General features: G+C 34.3%; 1 long non-coding RNA gene across 1 annotated transcript in view; it reads right to left on the reverse strand.

Annotated features, from left to right (window-relative positions):
* LOC107556207 (uncharacterized) overlaps positions 1-281 on the reverse strand; it is a 1,138-nt gene extending 857 nt beyond the window's left edge. The window contains exon 1 of the long non-coding RNA XR_001605256.1: positions 106-281. This is a non-coding gene — a long non-coding RNA (uncharacterized lncRNA). The remainder of the gene's footprint in view (positions 1-105) is intronic.
* Positions 282-7,688: the final 7,407 nt, after the last annotated feature.

Genomic DNA, 7,688 nt, shown 5'->3' on the forward strand with positions numbered 1-7,688 from the left:
CACACAATAAGAACAACCCTCGTACAACATACCGCCAACTTTTGTACAACATACTAACAACCATTTTACAACATACTAACAACCTCCATGCAACATACCGACAACCATCGTACAACATAACGACAACCTTCATACAACATAACAACAACCTTCATACAACATACCTATAACCTTCATACAACATACTAACAACCATCGTACAACATACTAACAACCATCGTACAACATAGTGACAACCATCGTACAACATAACTGCAACCTTCGTACAACATAACTGCAACCTTCGTACAACATAACTACAACTTTCGTACAACATATTGACAACCATCGTACAACACACTAACAACCATCGTACAACATAACGACAACCTTCTTACAACATACCGCCAACTTTTGTACAACATACTAACAACCATTTTACAACATACTGACAACCTTCATGCAACATACCGACAACCATCGTACAACATAACGACAACCTTCATACAACATAACAACAACCTTCATACAACAAAACTATAACCTTCATACAACATACTAACAACCATCGTACAACATAATAACAACCTTCGTACAACATACCGCCAACTGTTGTACAACATACTAACAACCATTTTACAACATACTGACAACCTTCGTGCAACATACTAAAAACCATCATGCAACATACCGACAACCATTGTACAACATAACTACAACCTTCGTACAACATATCGACAACCATCGTACAACATACTGACAACCATCGTACAACATAATGACAACCTTCGTACAACATAATGACAACCTTCGTATAACATTTCGACAACCGTCATACAACATACTAATAACATTATTTTACAACACACCAAAACCTACTGGTGCCTCGTGAAGTCTGACGTCTTTTTATTGGCTGCTGTTTAATATGCAATTGTTTGCAAAATAGCTAATAAATGTTTTTCTTCACATCAGCTAATGATCTGAAGGATTTCAAAGGATTCTGTGCCAAAAATCTGAATTATTGTTATATTTCATAACAAGTTAAAAAGTAGACTTAACATGCATGCTGAAATTAGTCTTTGCTCATCAAACAAATAATTCTGTTCAAATGGTTTAGTTTGCATTGATATAAAAAATATTCAGTGATTCAAAATATTAATAAAAAAACTATAATAGTATCTTAATGATTCTGCAATATTTGTTTTAATTTAGTTTCACTTGATGTACTATATTAACAAATATTTAACAAATATTAAAATATTAAATATTACAAATATAGAAACAATAAACCATATCAGAAACAAAATCACGGACATTAAAATGACAAACACAAAGAAAAAATATTAAAACTTTAAAATGAAAAGGGAAAATATAAAACTAAAAACTATTACTAAAATTCCGTCTGATAGAAATAAGCCAATTATTACTTTTGTGTTATGGCCGATAACCAATAACTAGCCGAGAAAAATTCTTCTTCTGATTCTGGAAAAAAAAAAAAATCTATAATATTTTGTCGAAATAAATGTAAATATGTGAAAATCACAAATTAAATTCAAGTTAGGCATTACATCAATAATGTAAAGTATGACAAATATATATTCCTTGTTAAATATTAAATTAGTATTTTTAAAAATTTATTTTTCTTTTTTTGATGTTGAAATAGTGGACTGATATCTGGTTCAAAAGCAGTACAGTGCAATAAAACAATGAAACTAAGTTTTAAACTTTCAGCGAAGCGTCTTTTCACACGAGAACCGTGAAACAGTCATCCGTACTTTGCACCGGAGTGAGCTATTCATTAGTAAACCGTAAAACAAGCCCCTCGTGAGAAAAGGGTTGTCCTTCAGAGTGTGTTCAGAAGATTCATTACACCTGAGAGTCTCTGAGATGACTTGAACACTTTATTTGAGTCTCTTCTCACTCTCTGAATGAATCCTGATGCACTTTAATTCTTCACAGCTCTGCTCTTCTCGGGAGATCTCCAGTCTTCCACAAAGACTTAAGAAGAGAAACTCGTCAAGCTGAGGATGGTTTCTGTGATGCAATGCGAGTATTTGTTTAGCATGTGTATGAAGACCATTTAGAAGATCATTTACCGTGTTTTACTCACGGATGTCTCTGCAAATGTTTGCTGAACAGGTTTTATTGTCTTGTAATGCAGGAACTTTGACACTTTGATGCATTTTATTTATGGATAAGTCCATTAATCATGTCTGTGTCTCCGGATGCCGCCAAGTTTGCGTGATGACATTCGTCTGCATTTAGTCGTAATTGGACTTCAGCACGAGCTGCAATCATGACTTCACATTGATTCTGCTGCACTCTTGAAACACAAGCACAATTGTAATGCATGTTTTTACAATTTTCAATTCAGTCACAATTTTTTGCATTATAGCTAGTGTTGCAATTGATTTTGACCTCACTGCATGATAAAATATTGTACAACAGTTGGCAGAGACAGTACAGATTAATTATGTTCACAAATACTGAAAAATACTGTGCAGCCAACATATTTATAGTCCAAATATTTATACATAAAAAAAAAAAAAATTAAAACAAGTAGCTGTCTGTATGAAGTAATGAGCAGGGTTATTATAGTTAACTAAAACTAAAATAATAAAAAATTTAAATTTTTTTTTACTGAAATAAACAAATACAAATAATTTTGTTATTCCAAAAGATTTGATTCCAAAATGTTTCATTCTCATTATTATTTCTCATTAGCATTTAGTTTTGCTTGATGTACTAAAATAACTAAAACAGACGTACAAACGAATAAATACTATATAGACTTATTACAAAACAAAATAAATACAAATACAAAATAAAAATGACAAAGAAAAATAAAAATGTAAAGGGAAAATATAAAACTAAAAACTAATTTCAATCATGACTTCACATTGATTCTGCTGCACTCTTGAAACACAAGCACAATTGTAATGCATGTTTTTACAATTTTCAATTCAGTCACAATTTTTTGCATTATAGCTAGTGTTGCAATTGATTTTGACCTCACTGCATGATAAAATATTGTACAACAGTTGGCAGAGACAGTACAGATTAATTATGTTCACAAATACTGAAAAATACTGTGCAGCCAACATATTTATAGTCCAAATATTTATACATAAAAAAAAAAAAAATTAAAACAAGTAGCTGTCTGTATGAAGTAATGAGCAGGGTTATTATAGTTAACTAAAACTAAAATAATAAAAAATTTAATTTTTTTTTTACTGAAATAAACAAATACAAATAATTTTGTTATTCCAAAAGATTTGATTCCAAAATGTTTCATTCTCATTATTATTTCTCATTAGCATTTAGTTTTGCTTGATGTACTAAAATAACTAAAACTGAAATAAAATTGACAAATGTATCAAAAATTATTATTGTTAAAAAATTAAAAACACAACAAAATTACTAAAACTTGAACTAAAATGAAATAAAAATGGAAAATAAAAAATAAAAACTAATTTTAAATAAATATAAAAACCCTACAGTAGTATCTCAATGATTCTAAAATACTCGTTTTCATTTAGTTTAACTTGATGTACTAAAATTACTAAACCAGACATACAAACGAATAAATACTATATAGACTTATTACAAAACAAAATAAATACAAATACAAAATAAAAATGACAAAGAAAAATAAAAATGTAAAGGGAATATATAAAACTAAAAACTAATTTTAAATAAATATAAATAATCCTATATGATTCTACAAAACTTGATGTACTAAAATAACTAAAACAGGCATACAAATGAATACATCTTATACATATTAAAAGAAAATAAATAAAAATGCAAATGACTAAACGAATTCAAACTATTAATAAACACCATAACAGTCTCTCAATAACACTGAAAGCAGAAGAGTTCTGAACAGACTCTACAGATCTCTGCTGGGTTTATTTGTGCTTCATTCACTGATCCAGCCGCTTCCAGACTAAATGTTCCTGAGCGCCCGTCCCGTCCCGTCCTCTCCCTCACGCTCAGGCGAGGCCCAGCGTGGGGAGGTGAGGTGCATTATGGGATGCGCTGTTGACGGATGTGTCTGGTCTGGAGTCGCACAGCTCACTGCGTTTGCCCGAGTCGCTCCGGCCCAATTAGAAGAGACGATCTTACACGTGTTCCCGCGGCCCGATGCGCGCCGACACTCTTTCTGCACTATTACCTTGACTGATGCCTCCTCCTCAATTAGATGTAATTGGCATATCAATATGCAGGAGTTAAATGGATTAACCTTCTTTAGAGTAACGAGCAGCCTCCTCCGTCTGCGTCCAGGATATCTGCTGTCAGACAAGTACTGCTCAGTACTGGGTTTAAATGTGTTAGAGCACAGTTCGTGCATGTTAGTAAATACGATTGAGGTTTTCTGGAGCTTCTGGACTCTTGTTTGATTCGGTGCGGATTATGCCGCCGCTGCAGGTCAGAGGTCAAGGGTTTGTTGTTGTTTGGGGTCGGTAAGATTTTTTAATGTTATTGAAAGAAGACTCTTCTGCTCACCAAGGCTGCATTTTTTTTTTAAATACAGTAAAAACAGAACAAAATTTAAATATTATTTCAATTTACAGTAACTGTTTTCTATGTGAATATGTGTTAAACTGTAATGTATTTCTGTGATGCGCAGCTGTATTTTCAGCATCATTCCTCCAGTCTTCAGTGTCACATGATCTTCAGAAATCAGTATAATATGATGATCTGCTGCTAGGTAATGCAGCTTTTGTGCATTTAAAAAAAAATAATTATGCAGGTCCAATCTAACATTGGTTACCTGGTTAGATGTAATAAAGGCCTAAAATATAATTATAATATCAAATAATGATATATTTGACAAAGAGACATTAGTATTGGAGCACATGGCGATCAAATCACCGTCAGTCACTCAGAAATACATCACATTAAATTAAACGGACTGTGAATGTTGGATTTTAATGTATATATCTGAATAGTTCTGAGCTTTGTAGACAAAGAACGAAAGAAACGGTGCAGTGATCTGTTAGTGTGCTCCAGTGATGTGTCCCAAATCAGATAGCAAGAGCTCGTTAGCATGTGAGCTGATTTCCATATTAACGACTCTTCTGAACCTTCAAAGAAATGAATAATTGAGAACAAATGAAATGTTTGGATTGTGGCGGCGCCGAGCACGTTTACTGTTTCATATGTTACTCTCTGGCTAATGACACACGTCTGCGGTCAGCGTGACGAGGTCCGCAGTAATTAATGATGAGGGTGGGCCGCACTGACCCGAGAGAGTGTCGTTCAGCCGCTCGGGACTCTGGGTAATTAGAACCCTGTGCTGACGAGACGAGAGGGGACAGGAGATGGATCTTTCCGTGCGTTATTTGTTGTTGTGGAGTCGTTAGAGCAGAATGACCTGCTGTCTGCGGACACACGCCTGATCTGCTTTAAAGAATTAAAACACGCTCATTATTTACACTCATGTTGTTCAAACCCTAAGATGTTATTCTCACACTGGAAGTTTAGAAGATGTTTTACGTGACTCTCCAGCTCCACAGAGCCACTAGGAGGCGATCTGCAGAGAATTCGAACCAATGTCTACACTCTTAAAAATAAAGGTTCTTTATTGGCTTCGATGGTTCTGTGAAGAACCTGAAACATCCACGTAAACTTTCAAATGCAGAACAGGTTCTTTAGGTTTCTCACACATTCAAAAGGGTTCATTTAGGAACTGTTCACTGAAAGGTGAACAAACAAACAAACAAAAAACACTTCAAATATCACATATTATACAAACACTTCATACTTAATAGCAGTGTCGGGGGTAACGCATTACAAGTTACGCGAGTTACGTAATCAGATTACTTTTTTAAGCAACGTAACGCATTACTTTTTATTTTAGAAGGAAATATCAGAGTTACTTTTTCAAACGAGTTTCTAACTCCAGTTACTTTGTTTCCATGTGTTGAGTGACAGCTCTGGTGTTGCCATGGTGACAGAAACCTGCTATAATTAAATATGTTAAATAAGACAAATATAATTTATATATTTAATCCCATTTTATTAACCGTTGTCTTCGCTGCTGACCTTCGTTGATCCAATTCAACCATACTAAGCAAAAATTACACATTTGTGTTTCATTTTTGTTATTTCTGAAGTGTTGAACATTTTCTTGCGTCATATTCTTCATGCAGTTTTTTATTTGAGCGGCGCCCTCTACTGTACAGATGTGAATTTACATTTCCTTCAGCCTGAGGCGCATTCACTTCACTTTTGGTGTGAAAGGGCTTTTACAGTTGTAAAATAATAACTTTTTTATATTAAAAACAAACAAACAAGCCCTGCCCAATTTAAAAAGTAACTCAAAAGTAACGTAACACATTACTTTCCATAAAAGTAACCAAGTAACGTAATTAGTTACTTCTTTAGGGAGTAACACAATATCGTAATGCATTACTTTTCAAAGTAACACTGCTTAATAGTTTTTCATGATTAGTTAATTGCATTTAATAGATCACACTTTCAATAAAATATTTACAATTGGATTGTAAAAGGTTTGAGCAGCAGGCGGCACCAGCGTGTGGCGTTTCGAGCGCTTCGAAATAGTGAATCATTTTGCGAAGTAATTGGTTCAAATGATTCAGCGTTTCGAAAACACAAGCGCTCCACACATGCGCACGAGAGAGTTTCATCTTTCTGCAGCGTGTTCTGTTTCTCTCCAGAAGTTATGACGTAAAAACAACTTTGTTCTCATACTTAACTAGAGTTACATTTCTATTTTAAGCGCTCGTCGCTTTTTTTTGGACCAGTGTCGCCACCTTGTGGACCAACTAATTAGTGCACAAAAAAGCATACATCATACAGTGTAAACACTTTAGATCTTTCTTTCTTTCTTTTATTGAAAAAAGGAAAATATAAATATATGCATTGATGAAGTAAAAATGCAAATGTAAACACTTAATATAGTATCCACCTTATCTTTAAGGTAATTAAAAGTCAGTTAGTGAACTGAACGTGCAAGACTTCCGGTGTAATTCGCTTTCAGTTATGCTAGCTGTACAAAAACAGCCAGTTATGCTGCTTGATATTGCAAAGGTTTTTTTTATTTTTTATGTCATAATCACAAACACACTGGTTTGGAGGTCAAATAGATTTATTGTTTACTGCATATTTAAAAAAAGAAGAAAAAAAAGATTCTTCACGGGCCTAGCAGCTAATGAATTGAAAGTCTTGCACAATTGCAAGAAATTAAAATAAGATGGATATAAAGGGGATAGATTTTCAGTGAATGACTTCCATTTGGTTATTTGGTTATGTTTCTCTCACAGAGCATCACACATTTGGGATATAGTGCACTAGTTATGCGTTCATATGCTGTTGTAATGTTTTTGGGACAGCTGTGGTAATTCCGAACTGTTGTTGTGTGGAAAACATTCTTACTTGAACACATAACCTAACTCAGGTTTGAGTGGTTGAGTGTTTTCTCAGTGTTGGAGTTGTCCTGAAGCCGCCGCTGTGATGGTCATGTGATGTGATGGGGGTCGTAACCAGGTGTCTGACAGTCTGACAGATTGTTGACACTGACACCGAAAAATCTCAAACTATTTTTATCTGCCCGTGTGTTTGGCTCCGAGCGACTTCAGATTGACCGATTGCAAGAAACCTCCGGAGCTCAAACGCCTGCTGAGCAGAAGGTGTGTGTGTGTGTGTGTGTGTGTGTGTGTCACTGGGGGGCTTATTCTCTG

Source organism: Sinocyclocheilus grahami, unplaced genomic scaffold (assembly GCF_001515645.1).
Source record: "Sinocyclocheilus grahami isolate Dianchi unplaced genomic scaffold, SAMN03320097.WGS_v1.1 scaffold559.1, whole genome shotgun sequence".
NCBI classification, from domain to species: domain Eukaryota; kingdom Metazoa; phylum Chordata; class Actinopteri; order Cypriniformes; family Cyprinidae; genus Sinocyclocheilus; species Sinocyclocheilus grahami.